This window comes from Cuculus canorus, chromosome 19 (assembly GCF_017976375.1).
Source record: "Cuculus canorus isolate bCucCan1 chromosome 19, bCucCan1.pri, whole genome shotgun sequence".
Classification (NCBI taxonomy): domain Eukaryota; kingdom Metazoa; phylum Chordata; class Aves; order Cuculiformes; family Cuculidae; genus Cuculus; species Cuculus canorus.
Window position 1 is genome coordinate 8,782,864 of NC_071419.1, and position 19,530 is coordinate 8,802,393.

The 19,530-nt window shown below is 50.1% G+C and overlaps 1 protein-coding gene across 2 annotated transcripts in view; it reads left to right on the top strand.

Annotated features, from left to right (window-relative positions):
* The window catches only part of ASTN2 (astrotactin 2), a 347,344-nt gene that overhangs the window by 316,420 nt on the left and 11,394 nt on the right, over positions 1-19,530 (top strand). The gene's annotated exons all lie outside the window — the stretch shown is intronic.

Consider the following 19,530-nt stretch of genomic DNA (forward strand, 5'->3'; position numbering starts at 1 on the left):
AAGGGGTTCTGGGCTTTTCAACCTGGCTTGTTAGGCATGCTATCCTCTGTCTTGGGGACAGCATAAGCCAGGGGAGTGAGAAAGAAGAAAAGAGAGAAAAAGGTCACGGAGACAGGGGAGAGACAGACTAAGCAAGAGAGAAACACCCAGGGCTTAGTGTTGGAGAGACTGTAATAATTAAAACACATTTTGTAGTGAGTAATGAAACTTTTTATGGGACCACAAAAGCATTTAAAGCAAGAGCTGGCAAATGGTCTGTCAGCGAGAACTTTTGAAGATCTTAGTAAATACTTTCCCTTTGCCTCCTCTTCCACCACCCTCTGGTTAAGTATGTTGACAGCTTCCGAAGAAGGAGAAACCTTTATTGCACATCTCTCAAACAGAGCTGTGTCCAGGAGCAGGCTCCAAGTGATACCTCTTGCCATTGAATAATTCTAAATGTTTTCCTGTTATATATATATATATATAAACACTTAAATATAATTATTAATATCTCTGTGAACTGGGCTGCTCTGACAAGGTGCCAGGGAGAGACTGGAGCAACCGCAGAGCTTGCTAATAACTTCCCGCCCATAAAATCAGCCGGTTGTGAGCTCTCAGCCATTTGGCTTACGGCTGCCGGGAGCACCAGGAGATGGAAGAGCCTCTGGGTTTGATGGGAAGGCTGCTGAGGTGAATGCATGGAGCTGGGAGCCAGATGGTCTGGCTCTTGGGTAGCCTGGGCTGCCAAATCATCTTCCCCATCTGCTGGGTAGGGATAATTGCACTCACCTGTTGCTTTAGGGGCTCTGTGATTTAATTCCTGTAATTCCTGATGGGGAAGAGCCTTGGGTGCATGGTGGAAGGCTTTATCTAGGATTGTGTCATCTCTTTGGTCAAAGCCAGGCTGCTTCCTCACAGTCCTGAGGCATGTTGCCATGAAGGGGGTAAGCTGAGGGTGGTGATGCCACATGTCCTGGAGGTGGCTGTGGGTATCTCCTGTTCTCTGGGTGGCCCTGAATGAGCGACAGTAGCTTTTTGTGGGGAGTGATGGCTGCAGGCAGACAGCAGGCAGTGGTCCCCTGGCATTGAGGAGCTTTAGACCCCACCCTTCTGTGGAGACAGGCCCTGGAGTGACGGCTCCATCCCACAGATAATGCTCAGCAGAGCTTGACACACTGTTCCCAGGGCTGCGCACACTTAAGTGCCCACGTATGGACACATATTCATGTTGGCATCTGTGGGGCATGCACCCATACTCCTGGGCATCCAAAAAGAAGTGCATACGCACACACTACAGCACGTTCTTGTCCTCCACATCTGTAGCTGCATGCCCAGCAAACCTGCATGGACCAACACACCTGCTGCCCACCGTGTTTGTATGCGCTGCTGTGGTTGCATATGTACCTGGAACACACGGATTTGCTCCAGCCTGGGACCTAACCAGCACGTGTTTACTTAGCATCTGCGCGTTCTCAGCTGCATAGGCACATGCATGAAATATTCCTCTTTTCAGATGCACATACAGTTGTAACACGGCATGAAGGAAGGTAGAAGGGTGAAATGTGAAGCTAGCACTCTGTTTCGAGCCTGTGCAGACGTAACAACAACAGAAATACAGGCATGGGGTCATTTCTTAGATTGAATTTCTTCTGTTTGTTTCATTCCAAGCTATCTTGAAAGGCTCTGGCGTGGGTATAACGCTGATCACAGCCACTCAGCAGGGACCGATGCTTTTCTCTAGGCTGTTAGGTGAACGCACAGTCTGCAGCATCAGAGCTCTTCGAAAGCAAAGGCTTGTGCTTGGTCTGTAGTCTGAGGGTATTGCATGAGCTGAGAGAGGGGACTGTGAGGTCGTGGAAGTCTCTTCTGCTCTGTAAATGTGTTAAACATCCTGTCCCTTTTCTTCTGCGTACTACACTCTGCTGTTGACCATTCGTTGGGAGTATTACCAGCCTGAGATCAAAGTTGGACTTGAGTATGAAAAACAAGACCAAAAAATTTCTCTACAGGCAAATAAATAAAGTTTGATTCTTCTGCTTTTGAGACTTCTGTAATTTCAAAACATAAACTAACAAAAGGAGAAGTAATTTCTTTGTCCTTTGCAATTTCAGTCTGAGAAAAATATGTTGCCTGTCAGCCCCTTTTCTTTCCACTGTCTGTAGTACATTGGGATTGAGATGCCAGTCCCTGCTTAGAGGGGTTTCAGAGGGAAAATAGTTCGTGTCCCCAAAGATGTGTGTTTTCCATGGAGTCGTGTACATGCATGGATGCTCCTGCCAGTGTCCGTGGTGGGGATCCATGCTGCAGTCGTGTAAGTGTGCTTGCGCATATGCATGCAGGGACACTGAGCATGGTCCTTGTAGACTGTCAAGTTTGATTTAAGCTCTCAAAGCCCCAAAGTCTTAATTCTTGCAAAATGCAACACAGGAGAGGGGATGATTCTCCCTTGAGGTCAGCTACACAAGAGCAGTCTGTCAAACTTCCTCCTGGGTGGATCTGGAAGAGGATGAGGTGAGGAAAGCAGAGGTAGACATGTGTGTTAAGTGCTCATCTTGCATGGACCAGCCAGTCAGGACAGCGGTTAGTGCTAATCAGATGATGGTTTGAGAGCTTTGGAGCATCATGTTGTGACAAGTAACTGGTCATGCACCAAACACCAGTAAAGAGAAAGGGCTCTGGCTTGTCCCAGAGCTTAATCTCAGCCTGGAGGACTGATCTTGCATTGCTGATGGCCGTTGCTTAGCTCAGCACTCTAGAAACCCAACTGATCACTTTGCTGCAGAGACAGGATCTTCCCCTGTGCATCCCGTGGTCTCCCTGAGCCTTCAGCCCAGCTCATCCATCTCAGCTTCTCACTCCATCATTCCCCGAGTGCCTGGGGATGCCTCTTCACTGAGCTGTACCTGATCGACCGCTGGAAAGCAGCTTTGCCAGCCCAGCACATTCATTTCAGATTCTTGAGGAGACACCAAGTATCCCTGAGCCAAAAAGGGAAATTTTGGAAAGGGAAATGACAACCTCCTCCAGCTCCTCAATGGAGCTGCAGTGCGAACACACCAACCTCTTCCCCGTGCTGCAGATACTATAATTATAGATTAGATTAAATCCCAATGTTTCACTTTATTTACATTCCTGACCTAGTCTATTCATTTCCGGTGTTTGTGCCAAGAATCAGCACAAAATTTACTGGAAATAATATGGAAGTCATCAGGATTCCTTCCAGAGCCTTTCTTGGAGTGCGTTCATGTGCTGAGAAGGAGCCTCAAATTTGCATTCCCTTTGCTGGCTCAGATGGGGTTTCCCCAGGGTGATCCTGAACCAGTCCAGAGGCTCTGGGGGAGTGCGTTTCAGGATTGTTGAAAAGGTGAAACCTTTTCCTGGGGGATAAGGATCAGGTACTGTGAAAAGATAGAAGGGGTTAGAACTCAGAATGGCAACACAAGGCTCCCATCCCCAGCCAAGAGCCACCAAGACCTGCCCGATCCCCTGGAGGGTCTGGAGGCCATCGCCAGCGTGAGCATAAGGGAAGAGGCAAAGGCATTGAGTGTGGGGAGCCCACGGCAGCGTGGAGAGACAGCAACTGCAGTTCAGCAAGCTGAAGGCGCTAAAGGAGCTGGCCCAGAACAAGGCTGATTGATGTTGACTGACCTCTGCCTTTTGCATAGCTGGGATAAAAAGTGGAATGGAAACCTTTGGTGCTCCAGAGCGTGCTAATGCTGGCAGCAGTCCACTGCTCCTTACGTGATACTGATTGTTATTGTTAGTCTTCCATCAGGAAGATGCGTGAATGACCACTGGAGCAATCGGAGACAGATCCCAAATAGCTCAGTGGCATGGGTTAAAACACATCTGTTACAGCCCTTGGCTGAGTCCCCTGTGTGCACAGGAGCTGTGCTGCTTTGTTGAGTCCACCTCTTCTCTTCTGCACGCTCTGCAGCTTCCTGAAATCAAGCAGTGTATGGCTGTAGTTTCTTCTCAGGCATTCCTGGCTCGCGGAATCTCAAACAAGGCAAGTCAGGGGTTGAACAACTGTTTGCTAAATCCCAGGCATGTGTTATAGATGCAGGCTCGTCTTTCCTCAACAGTTGAGGGTTCTTTCAGAACGAGGCTGCCCAAATGCTGGCTCAGATCTGGTTTTGCTGAAGTAAGTCCAGCACTGAGCTGTCTGGGCCCATCTGGGCTACGTGCAGATGACTACAGTGGAGGTGGATTGGCCTCTTGGAAGATGCTGTGCCCTGATAAGTCAAGGGCTTAGCAGAAGGGCATGGTCTCTCTGTTGATATTAATAGTCCCATGCACAGAGGGAGGTTAGGCTCTTTTTGAAGTTTCTAACATTAGGAGAGCACTCATATAGAAGCCATGGAAAATATATCGTTGCTTTCTTCATGGCCAATCAAGGCGCTGGAGGCTCTTCCCAGTTTACCATTTGTTCTCCTGAGTGATGTAAGCAGATTGCTTTGTCTCATATTCATCTTCATCTGTTTGCCTTGTCCCTTTATGAGCTCAGGTTTTGAGGTCTCTGCTGTCTCTGTGTACAGCCCAGCCTGGGTGACTCGGATCAGGGCCTCCAGGTGCTGCTGCCATTTTGCTACAATGACCATTTACCATCACCCTTCTAAAAGTTAGTTTTGTGCCTTAATCCTCATTCCAGATCTGCCCCTGCTACTAATATTTAGTCACCTGGAACAGTTGCAGAGTCACCTTTCAACTGATTTCAGTGGAACCTTCTTCTCTAGTATGTGCCAAGTGTATGAGCATCTCCCTCCTTTTCACTGGAGAGACCAGGTTATTCTCCCCAAATTCTCTTTCTGCCCATACCCCGTGTCACACAGAGAGTCAAAACAGCCTTTGTTGTCTCCTGTGGCCAGCTGCTCCTCACTCTTTCCTCAGGATGTCCAGATTGAAGTAACATTCTTGGTAGTTTTGTTCTAAAAACCCCTGGCATCCAAACCCCAAACTGGCTGCATCCAGGCCTGTTCTCATTGCTCTTCTCGAGGTGGCTGGAGGAAGGCTGGCAGTGGGGGAGCGAGGAGGAGGAGGCACGGACAGGCTGTTGTGTAGGGTATTGCAGCTGGGTGTGTGTGTGAGCATCAGATTCTTCCTGGAAAAGGTATAGGATGGAGAAGAGGAGCTTAGCCTTTTCATCTGCTGGTAGACAAATGGACTTTGGGAATTCCACATTTTTCCCATCGCCAAATCCCTATCACCAACCCTCTCCAGTTATGGACTTGAAGAGTGTTGTTATTTCTGAGTATGTAGAAACCTAATGCCACTAACATAGATCTGTCCAAGTCTTACCTCACTGACTAGCAGGAGAGTGAGTTCGAGATGTGATACCAATATCAACACAGGCATTGCTGGCTTTGATTTGCCTCTAAGCCACCAAAAGCTGCACTGCACTACTGTGTTGGAGTCATTTGTGGTGTTCATCATTCTCCATGGTACAAAGCACCTCCTTCCTGAAGGCTGGAAAGGCGAGAGCCATGTTGATTTGATTCTTACAGCAGAGTTTGAACCCTCTTCTCTTCCAGGACACAAAGAATTCACTGCTTTGAGTGAGTGTTCTTTTGTCTTGAGGGACAGGAGAAGGAAAAATGTTTTTTTTTCTTGGTGACCATGTCCTAGCTAGGAAACTGAGGCAGGGAGAGGTAATCTGACATGCCTGGAGCTCTTCTGTGGGCTGGAGCTGAGCAGAATTAGGGATGCCCTTGCTCACCCTTCACACAAGCCCCATTTCAGCAGAGCGCCTACGAGAATTGCTTTTTTGATCAGAAGCTTAAGCAATGCCTTCTGCATGAAAACACGGTCTCCTCTTCCTAATTTCCTCATGCAGTCTGAGACCCAGGGACCTGAGACGTCACATCAGGGAAGCCACACCATGCCCTCCAAAAGGCTGGCTTGGTGTCTCAAGCTCTCCTCTCTCTCTTGTTCTCAGTGTGTTAGTGTTTTGGGTTTTTTTCCCCAGCAAAGCCAAGCTGGCATGAAAAAGACTTATTTTACACAGTGCACGAGACAGCAGGCAATGCCACTTTGCCAGCTGGAGTTTCCCCTCTGTTGCCAGAGCGCAGACGAAGCTTCTGCTGCTGTACCTCCATCTCGGACACTTAGCAGGAGTGATGCTTGCTCGCTTTGTGGGGGGCAGCATCCAAGCTTTGACACAAAGAGGCAGTGTTACATCACGTCTGCAGCTCCGAGTCCTGCTTGCAGTCCTGCTGGGGTGCGCACGGCCCAAAACAAGCTCTGCCCATGCTAATCCTGGAATTTAAATTACAGGCAAGTGTGATGCAGAGGGATCCAAGGAGTCTGCGTGTGAGCCAGCCCAAGCCAGACGCAGCAACGCTGTGGTCTCTTGGCAGTCCCATAGCTTTACACCTGCTTTGTTGAGCCCAGAGGAGAACAAGGGGGTATCAGACAGAAGTGGCAGCTTGGGCTGGCAGGGCTGGTCTGCAGCAGGATTGGAGCTCGTGCTGTGCATGCCATGATGCTGGTGATGTTTTCCTGCTCAGATCTCTGTTAGAGTGATTGTCCCTTCACTGCACGTTGTTTTGTGGCTGCATAGCTCTTGTACACCCCAGGCAGACTCTGTCTCTGCAAAAAGATGGTTGGATTTGTGGGTTCACGGTTGGATTTGTGGGTTCACGTGTTGCTAGCCAACGCTTTGATGTCTGGGTGGGAAATTGTGGCCTCCTCCTTTCCTTCCCTATGCCCAAATAGCAACTCAACCTGATAGTTGCAAACAATTCAGGTCTTCAATAGACTAATTCTAGGCTTAAGGAGTGGCCAAAAGCAGCTCAGTTGTATCCATGAAAATGCCCCAGGAAGGACGTGGCAAGCTGCTCTGATGCCGAGGTGTTCAGATACTACTGCATCCAAAGGTCTCATCCGAAACCAGAGCCATACCCACAGCCATGAAGTAAATCAGCTCAGACTCTGCGTGGGACCCCAGGTCCCAAAAGCTGGCGATACTGAGCCCAAAAGGTGATGCTGATCCAAATAAAAAGTCACAAACTTATCTCACCTGCTCATCTTTTCCTCCATACTCTAGAGGCAGAGTTTGGATGCCATTATCTACAAGATCGGTCCCAGCTTAGGCCAGCTATGTGCATAAATCTCATATAGGACGTGCAAGGCCATAGAACTAGTTAAACATCTATTTTCTGTTTCATCTTTCAAAGGACACCTGCAGCACCTCCCACACCATCATTTCTTTGCAACAACAGCAGCACAGAGAGTCTCTCACCAGCCTTGTCTCCCAACAAACACTTTTTATCTTCATTTTTGCCATGTATTTTAGAAAAAGAATATGCTTCTCTTTTCATCTTTGGCTTGTGCAGAGCATTACATCTATAAGCACCCACCCTCTGTTTAAGCCATGCTGGACTAGGAGTAGCCTAATTTTAGTAGTCATGGTGGTATAGGACTGGCTGATCTTAAAGGTCTTTTCCAACCTTAATGATTCTATGATTCTAAATCCTGCTGTAGCCTAACCCAGACAAGCAGCCAGTTGTCACATCATAGAATCACCAGGTTGGAAAGGACCCACTGGATCATCGAGTCCAACCATTCCTAACACTCCCTAAACCATGTCCCTCAACACTTCATCCACTCGTTCCTTAAACACCTCCAGGGAAGGTGACTCGACCACCTCCCTGGGCAGCCTCTGCCAGTGCCTGATGAGTCTTTCTGTGAAAAATTTTTTCCTGATATCCAGCCTGACCCTCCCCTGGTGGAGCTTCAGGCCATTCCCTCTAGTCCTGTCCCCTGTCACTTGGGAGAAGAGCCCAGCTCCCTGCTCTCCACACCCTCCTTTCAGGTAGTTGTAGAGAGCAATAAGGTCTCCCCTCAGCCTCCTCTTCTCCAGGCTAAACAACCCCAGTTCCCTCAGCCACTCCTCGTAAGACTTGTTCTCCAGCCTCCTCACCAGCTTCGTTGCTCTTCTCTGGACACGCTCCAGAGCCTCAACATCCTTCTTGTGGTGAGGGACCCTGAACTGAACACAGTACTCAAGGTGCGGTCTCACCAGTGCTGAGTACAGAGGGAGAATCACCTCCCTGGACCTGCTGGTCACACTGTTTCTGATCCAAGCCAAGATGCCATTGGCCTTCTTGGCCACCTGGGCACACTGCTGGCTCATGTTCAGTCGCTGTCAACCATTACCCCCTCTCTTCTGTGCAGCTCTCCAGCCACTCTTCCCCTAGTCTGTAGCTGCACAGGGTTATTGTGCCCCAAGTGCAGGACACGGCACTTGGCCTCGTTGAACCTCATGCCATTGTTCTCAGTTCAGCGGTCCAGCCTGTTCAGATCCCTTTGCAGAGTCTCCCTACCCTCCAGCAGATCCACACTTCCACCCAGCTTAGTGTCATCTGCAAACTTGCTAAGGGTGCACTCAATGCCTTCATCCAGGTCATTGATAAAGACATTGAACAGGACTGGACCCAGTACTGAGCCCTGAGGAACCCCCCTTGTGACTGGCCTCCAGCTGGAGTTAACTCCATTGACCACCACTCTCTGGGCCCGGCCATCCAACCAATTTTCAACCCAGGAGAGTGTGTGCCTGTCCAGGCCAGAGGCTGACTTCCAAACCTGCCTGATTGCCGCTCCAGCAGAGCTGCCCTGGTGCAGCCCACCCCATGGCATGAAGCCCACCTGCATCCCGAGTTCTTGCAGGCCACCTCCAGCTTCCAGCTCTGTCCCTGGCTTGTACCTGCTGCACAGCCACACGCTGAATTGTTTTCCAAGTGGAAACATGAGTTGAAGTATTAACTCCACAAGGGCTTTTCTGTGCAGTGCGCTGGGATTAAATATTTATGTTGGCAAAAAGCGTGTAATAGGCAGCTCAAGATCAGAGATAATAAAAGTGAGGTGTGTGGAGAAAGGGAGGAGGAGGCAGGAGGCTTGCGGGAGCAGAAGGGAGAGGGACCCAGGTGGGTTGTAGTATGTGTGCATGGGCAATTGCTTTTGCTTTTATTAATACCCCATCTGTTTGCTGGGGGATCCCAACCCCATCGCTGCGAAATCTGCAGCGCAGGAAGGAGTGCAGCGATGGGCCATTGCTGCTCCTTGCGTGCAGGAGTAATTGTCGCCCTGATGACTTTAGCTTAGAGCCATCTGAAGTGAGGTGGGGCAGGAGCTGTGCTGGGGAAGATGCAAGGAATAGCAAGCGATGAGATGCTCTCTGTGTCATCAGCGAATGCTGTACAGCCCTAAATCATTAATAGTGGTGATACAGGATCCCTTACTCTTCCAGACTGCTGCAGTCAAGGTTATTTACTGGTGACTGTATCTGATCAGGCAGCAACGTGGTTTGGATTATACGGAGGGCTCCCAGTCAGGTCAGGAAGATGATCATCATGGTGACCGCAGGACACCAAGCAGGGAAGGCCAAATCAAGCCTTCACGAAGGGTGTTAACGAAGAGACCTGCACCACTGGGCAGTGGGGTGCACGACAAGAGCAGGCGGTGTGGAGGTATACAGCAGGAGGGGTGCTGGGTGATTGCAGGAGGGAAAGCCTGCTTTGCTACAGCGGGAGGAAAACAAGGAGCACATGAACAGCAAAGGGCGCTGCTCTTTCTCAATTCATTATCTTTATGAGACAACAACATCTCGCTCTTTTCCTCCTGACAACAAACATTGCGGAAGGCGGCGCATGGGGAGTGCGAGTCCCGCGCCGAGCTGTGGGACCGCGGCCAGTCACGGGGCCTCCAGGGAGGTATGAAACGAGTCATGAATGGAGTGTTAGGAGAGAATGGAAACTCTCCACTGGCTCCCAGGCTGGCTGTCTTGCGGGGGGGTCCCTTGCTCACGATGACAGCGCTGCCTCTCATAAACACGCATTTCCTCATCCCTGTTTGTTTCTCTCTCTTGTGCAATCTCTTGTACTAGACGGGAATGGGAGTGATCCCAATGGTACATGAATGTGTTACAAAAAACCTTCCCGCCCTGCCACCAACGAAGTACTGAGAAATAACAACAGGGTTTAAAAGAAAGAAAAAGAGAAAGAAAAGATGAGGGAGCTGGATGGATTTGCTAATGGCCATGAGTTATAATTTTGAGTATAAACTCAAGGGCATGGCTGTGCTGGTAGTTTGCAGCATCAGCCAGCACTCAGAAACCTCCGCTGCACTCAGTGCTGTGAATCCCTCTGGGAAAAGGAACTTCCTTCCCCAAATGGCTTTCCTGGGTGAAAAACAAGGGACAAAAAAATAGGAGCAAAGTAGCTTGGTTGAGATCATAGTGCTCAGACTAAAAGTCCCAGCTCCAACTTCCTCAACATCATCCCCTCTGCCGGGTTGTTTCACTTGGGATGCAGGAGCGGCAAAGCTGCTGCCCTGCTGCCAGTCCATGAGCATTGGCCGGGCTGCCTTTCTCAATCCACACTGCTAGGATAGAGCACAGCCAGCGTGAAGCTAAGGTGCAGGAACAGGAGCAAGTCCCACCATCAAACACAACTCTCCTGGACTGCTAGAAGAGGTTAGAAGGTCTCCTGGACCTGGGCTGGTGGAGCAGGGGTGGAGAATCTGTGGATTAGCTCTAGTTGCAGAGGAGGAAAAGCCACCAGGAGTTGCAATCCTTCCATGCATAGCAAAAAGGAAAAAGGAAGAAACCTGCAGAGAGCCATGCCACCAGAGCAGCATCTGTGGGAGATCAGGGCTGGCTCTGCACCTTGTGATGCTTACAAGCACGGCCGAGGCAATGCCAAGGTGCTGTCCTGAAATGCAGAGCAGTGGGTCTCTGGTCCCGGTGGGGCCTGCTGTGGGTAGCAGGGCTTTCACTCCAGGCTGGTTGGCTGTGTAGCCATGATTTCAATAAAGGAATGATTGAAGAGGGGGGAGGGAAGGAGGGGGCAAGGGGGTGTTGGGAGAAAAAACCCAAAACATCTGTTTTACTTCAAATCGGAGAAGATTCCTTTGCTTGCAAGGAATGTGTAAATCACGCCGGGCTGGGAGATGTACATAACCCTGCCTGAAAGCTCCTCTGCACTTCAAACGAATTCTAACGTGCTTACTGGGATTTTGTTTTTATTATTTGTTTTGCCCGCCCCCCTCCTTGTCCTACCCTCCGCCCTCCCTGTCTGCCTGTTGGAGCTGTGAGAGTCTCCCACCCACTGCCAGTCCCTCACCCTTGTGTTCCCTTGATTCAGGGGCCTCGGGATGCAGGGGGAATGGCCAGTGGGCAGCGGCGACCACCGACCTGGCTGGTGTCCTTCTGCTGGGGCTTACTGGCACGCGGCATCTCGGTCTTGCCGCCATCCTTTCCCCCATGTTATCCTGGTGCCGACGTTGCAGGACCATTGCCAGGACCCATTGGCTGCCCTTGGGCCACTGTGGGGCCATTGCAGAGACCCATTGGGGCGTTGCAGAAACCCATTGGTTGCCTTTGGGATGTTGAGGGCCGTTGCAGGGAACTGTTGGCTGTCCTTTCCACTTCTGCAGCTTGGTGCAGGATGCAGATGCCTCTCACTTGCAGTCTGGTACATTCTGGACCCTGCTTGGGGTGCTGCGAGCATGGCAAGTGGAGGCATCCCCCTCCTCCGAGTTGTTCCCTTGTGGACCATTATTGTTGTCGTGCTTTGTTTTGCTTTGTTTCATGTGGAGAGTGAAGCTAGGGCTGGGCAGCAGTGCTGGGGACAAGCCCAACGGAGATAGATAGATTGACAGCCTCTGCTCGTAGGGGTGCACAACCACCTCCCTATGCCAACCTGCCCTGCACCAAAGGGACCACACTTGTGGCTGAGGACAGGCTCTGCTCCCTGCAGTTGGTGCAGTACTTTGCCTTTCTTCCGAGGCTGTTGAGTAGGAGGCTCTATTGTGGCGGCTTATATAAGAATAGTCAGCCATCGACTCGCTTGACGTGGACCACCCACTACTCCTCAGATGACACTGTCTTTTGAAGTCGCTACCAGCCTGGGATGGATTTCAGCCAGCAGCCCGGATAGAAGCCTCGCCGCCGGGAGGATGAGAACAAACCCTACCAAGGGGTTCTCCTGGGGTAGCAAACTGTGGAGTGTCTGCTTCTTGTTTAGAGTGACTGTGAGGTTGGGAGGGGCAAACGTTTCCCAATTTGCCAAAGGTCACAACCTTCCTCTCCCCCCATCTCCCCAGGGCCAGCGATCGCCAAGCTTTGCAGAGCTTTGGTAGGTTGAACGACTGGTATGGTTAGCTGTGAACATTCCCATTGTGGAACTCACTGCAGGGGTCCAGGGCCTCACTTGTCTCTCCTTTCTCTCTGGCACAACTGGAGGAAGAGTTTGATTTATTCCCTCTCTTCTTCTGAGCAGCCTTCTCGTCTCCTGCAGCTGCAGCCTCTGCAAGCCCTGCTGCATCTTCATGGAAGAGGACAACCACCATCTCAGCAGAAGCCCAAGGAAGGAACTAAAGTGATGTGTCTCTCCAGAGACCCACCTGGCAGCAGGACTAATGCTTTCGCGTGAGGCTGAAAGCCACCAACTCATAGATGCATGAGAAGAAGACAAGCAAAACCTCAGAGTAATGGCTTACTCCTAAACACGTAAACCTTCACAGGGCTGGGGCTGGAGGCTTCAGGGTGTCTATGGCTGAGGGAAATGAGGATAGCTTATCCTAGTCCTAAGAAGAAATTATTGGAGCAGGAAGGAGAGAGGATGTGGATGCTGCCTGGGGGTATCCTGGCTCTGGGAGCGCAGGGACAATGTGGAGAGCTGGAGGGATTAATGGGTGTTGTCGTGCGGTGTGAAGACTGCAGCAGGACTTGAGGGACACGTGGCTGCAGACCTGGGGAAAGCCCTCCTTGGCTGTGCTGAGCCCAGGACATCTCAATCCATCGCCAGCGGAACAGGGACTCTGGCAATTGACAGGCTGATACAAGCTGCTTTTTCTTCTCTGGAGACAAAAGCAACAGCCCGTAGTGTCTCAGCAACACCTTCTTCTGGTTCTTCACTCCACCAAAGCAACAATAAGATTCGTACCCTGGATGACCTGAGACCTTCTCTGTCCTTGCCGTGCAGAGAGGGGGAACACGTTGCCTCAAGCCCTGAGATAGGCAGTGGAGATTGTGGAGGGACGGACCAGTTCGTGCTCTATAAGCACATCTGTGATTCTTCATCCTCACAGCCAGCAGGATGAAAACAAGGACACAACTGCCAAGAAATGCGGACCTCAAACACCCTCTATCCCTCTTCGCCAAGCTGATAATTCCAAGGTGATCCTGCTTTTTCTGCCATCATTCCATTCCTAGAGTTCAGGGACCATCCCTGTGGGGCACCCCAAAGGTCTACTGGGCATCTTCAAGCTAATTAAAGACCAAGACTTCTTGCTCCTTGGAGCGTGCCTAGGAGATAAAGCCCCAGGGTTGCAACATAAGCTGTGTTAATGTAATCTCATGTCAATGCAGCTTTTTTTGGGTGTGCTGTCCTGCGGCCACACCAAGGAGCTGTTCTCTCATCCACATCTTGTCTCCGTCAGAAGCTTTGTGCAGTGCTACAGCCCCTCTGTCCAGAGAAGCTTGCTTTGTTCTTGCTTCCTCAGTGGTGTAAAGCTTCTCCTGGAAGGATGTACTCTGAATGTGAGCCCCACGCTGGGGCAATAGAAACCTTATCAAGAGTAAAGGATGAGAGAATAATTATCTGCTCATTGTCAATGGTTGCAAGAGACAACAAAGGAGGAAATCTGTAAGGTGGAGAAAAAAGCAAGGGGGCCGGGGTCGCTTTGGGTGTTCTCAGCCCTGGGGTGATGAAGGCATCCTGGAGACACAGCGGCCAGGAGGGTGCAGTGACAGTGCTGCACCTTCTGGGTGAAACTGGGGCCATGCTGAAACCAGCTGGCATTTTTTCCTCATTTCCAGTGAAACACGTTTTCACCTGAGGCAGTCTTGGCACTGCTGCTTGCAAGGTGTCCGGCTGGCAAAGGGGCTCCTTGTGGGATCTTGGCCCTCCAACCCAGCTACCATTCAGGGACAGGGCTCTAGGGAACAGAAGGTGGCCTGGGTATTAAGGCCCTCTTTCACAGCCTTGTGGTACTGGGAATTGCTGCTCTGGTGGGGTTTATGGACAGAGTTTCGAGGAAAAGCTTGGGAAATCAAGAGATTGCAGCTGAGGCTGGGAAGGTGAATGTCCTGCTGGGGATCTCTCTAGCAGGGAGGCAACGGACCCAAGCAGTAGCAAGAAATGGTCAGGATTTTTAATTAATTTCTTTCCCTTTCATCCTTTTTTTTTTTTTTTTTGGATCGTGTTCAATAGGGATCTGAAACAAAAAGAGATTGATGAAGTGCTAGAAGGAGCGAGAGCTGAGCAAATCACGCTCAGGCGTGCAGCGTCTGCTGCGTGTGCCCAGGGGAGTTGGGGGGACCAGCACTCACACCTTGTCTGCTGCAGCTTTTGGCTTTCCATGGCCTCAGCTCGAAGACAGAGGGCAAGTCCAGGAGGCCTGGAGCAGCATGGTATACTGACCCAGTGCCTTGAGGAGACAGCATTCCAGAGCCAAAATTCATGGAGTAGTGTTTTCCTGTTGCTTGGCTGATACAACTGTAGCCAAGCTACCTCGTTTGTACTCTCTGGATATCCACCTTGCATGTAGACATGCTCAGCAGTCTCCTATGAGCCTCTCCTCCCTCTTGTCATCTCTGTAGTGCCACCCAGCTTCCAGTGGATCACAGCCACTGCCTCAGACAAATCCAGGTGCCAGGTAAGAAGGCATCTGATGATGCTTTAGGTTTTGTGTCTCTCGTGACATGGAGTTTCAGTGGTTTTGAGGATGGGCATGGCACCAGCTGCTACTCAGGGCAACCTTGCAGTGTGGATAACCCTGGGTGACTTTCCCAGAGTTGCTAAAGGGCAGAGCTGCTGTGCAAGCCTGTCCCAAGCCCCATAGCTGATCCACTTGCTCCCTACTGTCTCAGAGATCAAGTCTCGTCTGCCCTTTTCTAGAGATCTCTTTGAACAAGCAGCCTCTTACTCTGCAGAGTGCTCCTGCTCTTCCTTCTGCGAGAATTATTTGATGGGCACTGGTTTGTACGCTTCCAAAAGGCATCAGACACCTGTGGCGTGTAGTGGCAGGTACATGTTATTTCCCTCCACCTGACAACTATGATCTGGTATTGTTGGGAAGCATCTGTTGAAGGGTAACAATTAGTCTCACAACATTTTCTGTCCTGGAAAAGAAGGTGTGAACTGTGAGAGCAGTTTACTGACAGCCTCATGTATTCGTGTAACAGCAAAGCTTCAACACTCTGGCGTTGGCACCAGCATTGCTTCTCCTGTCACACTGATGGGAGCAAGGTCGGTTGTCACAGATGGTTAAAAGAAGCCCAGCTATAAATGTATATTTCTTGGGTGGTAGAAGTCTGAGGAGAGCTTTCTAAAAGATAGTTTATTTCAAGATAGCACTGTCCACTGTTTCCTTGTTGTAGTGCCTTTCTCCGTGGAAAGAGAGAGCTAAAAAACATTGTCAAGGCAAAACAGAAGACTTTGGTCCTTTTGAAGAAGAGGTATGATAGATAAGCAGGAATTCACTGGGTGGTGGTATCAGGTTGGTGTCGCCTCCCTTGGTGCCTCTCCCCAGCATAAAGCAGGCACCGAGCTGCTCAGGAACTCCTCTTCCACGATGAGCTGCCCGCTCTTTGCTGGCACAGCTTGAGGTCCCAGCGCAACCGTTTGTCACCAGCCCTGCCCCACATTCCTGCCAGGCTTCAAATGCCCTAACAGGAGCATCTGATTGCTGCAATACTTGTGACAGTGCCAGCGCCAGCCCCAGAGAGAGAGCACAAGCATGTCCACTGCTCTCTACAGCTTAGACAAAGCCCAAACTTCCAGTAGCGCCTCTGGTAGGGCTGCAGCGTGGTTGGTCCCATGCCAGGGTGCCATCCCACCTCAGCGTCTGGCACCATGGGCACAGCATAAGTGATCAGCCCAAAATCAGGGCCCACAAACAGACTAAGAAATCCTCTCCTTCCAAAAACCACTCCCTGTTCATTGTCTGCTTGGTATTTGCTGCGGAGATCGGGGGTGAGGGGTTGTTCTCATTTACCTTTCTAATTATTTCAAGTCACAGAGTCACCAATAAGCTAAGCTGCATTCCTGTGGCTTGTGTGGACTAGCTGCTTTTTATTTGATTTCATTTCTTTTTAAATTAAATGGTTTCTGAATTGGGAATACTTACACTAAACACCCCCCGCTCTTTCCTGCTGCTGGCAGGCGAGCCCCGCTCCTGCTCTGTGGCTATCAATGAAAGTGTCTGGGAGGATCAACAGGAGATATATGAGTCCATGGTGGAGGGACAGGGCTGAGTGGGTGCCCAGTGGCCCCGTGGACCATGTACACCCCATGGTATGCAGCTGGGGGTAAAAGACCCAGGCTCTGTTCCAGCACCCCTGGCTTCCCCACCTTGCAAGAATAGTCTTTCAGGGAAACTGTGTAAGTTTATTGAGGCTTGTAACAGCCAGGAGATGCTGAGATGAAGGTCTGTTGCTGCTCCCCAGACTGATGCTCTGCTGTAAGTATCTGGACAAAGAAACACGCACACCCTCTCAGCCTCCCCACCTCCAGGCTGTCTCCACTCACCTTAGTGTCTGGAGCTGAAGGTACTAAAAGGCTGAGAGAGGACAGTGTTTGCTCAAGGGAGCACAAGAGTGTGAGGAGTGCCTTCACAGCCACGTGTGTTTGTGGCATCATTCCTGGCTGCTGTGCTCTGTGCGTGCCTGAGTCCAGGCACAGTCCGAATCCTGCTGGCCCCAGGTCCCTTGCACCCCTTTCCTGTGTTGAGATCACCAGCGAGCGGCGAAGCAGGAATTGCCAAGAGTTGGTCCATTGAGGGCTTCTAAACGAAGGCCTCTGAACTGTTTTTCTGCTGGAACAGGAAGCGAGAAGGGCTGTGATGTGTCAGCACGCTGGACCTGCTGCAGCAGCAGGTTACCTGTGAGCCCAGAAAACCCAGGCTGTGCAGAAGGTACAGACAAGCCGTGACTGACTGCAGGCAGCACGTGCACATAACATCAAGATAATGTGACTTCACCCAGGTCAGAGTTTGTGTTTTCATGCCCAGGAGCACAGGTGGTGGTCTCCGTGCTACCAGGAAAGAGAGACTCCATTACACCAGGTCTGCCCTGTGCCGAGCTCCTGGAGCCATCAGCTAAACAAGAGTCTTGTGGCCACTGGACGAAAGCGCCAAACTGATCTGCCAAACTCAAGGCAAGCCCTGCTAGCAAGAGCGTCTTCTGATTGCACCACTTTGGGAAGCATGAGACCAGATCTCTGCGTGACGCTGGACTCTGGAGCAGCGTCTCTGCCCTGTCCCCAAGTAACGTGGTGCAGGGGTCTCCCTGGCACAGCCCAGGTTTGCCACACAGCCATCGCGTTTGGATGCAGCCAGCTACTCGTAGGCACCTGGTTACTTAGCACAGATATTTGGCACTGCAGAGGTGTTTATTGGACCCTTTATCAGACTTTTTTCTCTGCAACCCCAGGCAGCCCAGTTGTGTTATGGCATCTCATTGAGCTTCTGCACAAGCCCAAAGGCTTCAGGAAAAGCAGTGCACGACAGAACAGAAATGCCTGTGGTATCTGTAGGATATACAGGAATCAGCTGCTGAGCTAAGGAAGGTCAGATGCAGAGGTCCTTATCTTTCTTCCCGCAAATAAGGATCATGACTAAAGCACTTAAACATCATGAGCGTCGTGAGAGGGAGTTAAAAAAAAAAACATGAGCCGACGTTGTTGTCTGTAAATAAATAACATGTTCTGGATTTTTATTCTCAGCCTTATGGTTTCATCACTTTAGAATTTTGTATTTTGGATTCTTTTTTGATCTGTGTTGAGAAAGGATAGAAACATATTTTTCCATTTTTTATTTCTTTTTAAATGCAATTGACAATTGTCCACACTCACTGGCTTCCAGGAATGAAACTTTAACACCCCCTTCTGCTTGTTCTTCCTCCCCTAAAAAGCATCTTAAGCCTGGCGATAAAATCCAGGCTTGAGCCAGTGTTGGGTGGGGTATCTACAAGGAAGAAGGTGTTGATGTTTCATGAGGCCACATGCTAATTACTTTCTAGCTCTCTCTAAAAGTTCCTTCTGGTCTCAATAGGTTTGGATTTAGTAGTAAACATTTAAGCGGCATTACTTTATAGGATTTCATATGCTGTGCTTTGCTGCAGAGGTGGCAGCTTTTCTAGGCATGGAGGGGCTGATCTTTGCCAAGAGCATCTGTGCTGAAACGTGGTGAAACGCTCTTTGGAACCAATTTGGGCAAAATATATCTTAGTATTTCTAGCAAATCAAGTGTTATGTATGATCTTACCGAAGGCACGGGTGAAAAAGAGGGTCAGCTGTGCGACAGTAGCAGGTAGCCCCAAGCTTGTTTGGAAAGGACAGGGAGAACATCAGAAGACATCGTGGGGAAAAGTTGATTGCTGAACAAAACACCTCCAGGTTATGGTGGAGGCTCTGCCAGCTCGTAGGTACCATATGGCATTCCAGGTTGTCTGACATGGTTTCATGTGCTGCATGTGGGCCTGGGACCTTTTCATTTCTGGCTTTTACTTTATCCCTGAGCTCCTCTGCCTTGGGCAAAATGCTCAGAACCATGCTTTGGCCTCATTTGTTGTTCTAACAAATTAACAGGGTTGGCCTAATCAGGTGCAACTCCGTTATCGTCAGTGGGGACAATGCTTGGTTTGGTCCTTGGTGTGTAGGTGTGAGTATGGCAGGAGGATCTCCATGGAGCATTGTAGAGCAGGACTCCAGCCCACCACGTGCTCTGCATAGCTCCCTCCCTCAGTCATGCTCGCTTCGATTTGCCCCTTATTCACCCTGCAGACAGCCCCATCCCTCCTGTGTGGTGGTGGTTCCTCTCATCCTGCCCGCAGCCCTCTTTGTGCCCTTTTGGTTTCCATCCCTGCTGGCAGCTCTCACCTGTGTCTGCCAGCGGTTTCTCTGAGATGCAGCAAGCAAGGTCCGCCTGTTAATGCCGGTTTTACACTGAGCCACAGATCTTTGCACTCTCTTCTCTTAATTGTCTGTTTCCAGGAATAAAAGAAAAAGAATAAACCCCAGCACTCTGCTCAGAGCCATTAACTGGCCATAAAAGTGTTTTGCCGTGGAGAGGCTGGGTGGTCAAGTGGTTTGAGAACAAGATTGGAAACCATCATCCTCTCCTGAGTTTCCAAACTGTTCAGGTCGCTGAGCCTCTCCGGGGCACGATGCTTCCCATATGTCTCTGTTTACCATCGATAAACCAGAGCTATTAATACTGCTATGCTTCAAGGTGATCTTTTGGACCATAATTAACATTAAAACCCTCTGAGATCACTCACTGGAAGGAGCTAGAGAGGTGGGCCACATGCTGCCGGGGCCACCGACTTCCACCAGATTTATTGGTGCTGATGCCAAAATGTCTCATTCAGAGTAAATAGAAACAAAAAGCTTTCCTCTGTGTTTTTTCAAAGAAGACCAGTTTCAGGTAAGGGAAAGCAATTATTTTTTTCATCAAGGAACACTTTTTGACCAGATCAAAATGACTTTGATTCTGATGTTTTTCCATTTGCATTTTGAGGGGTATTTTTGTATATCAGCTGAAAAA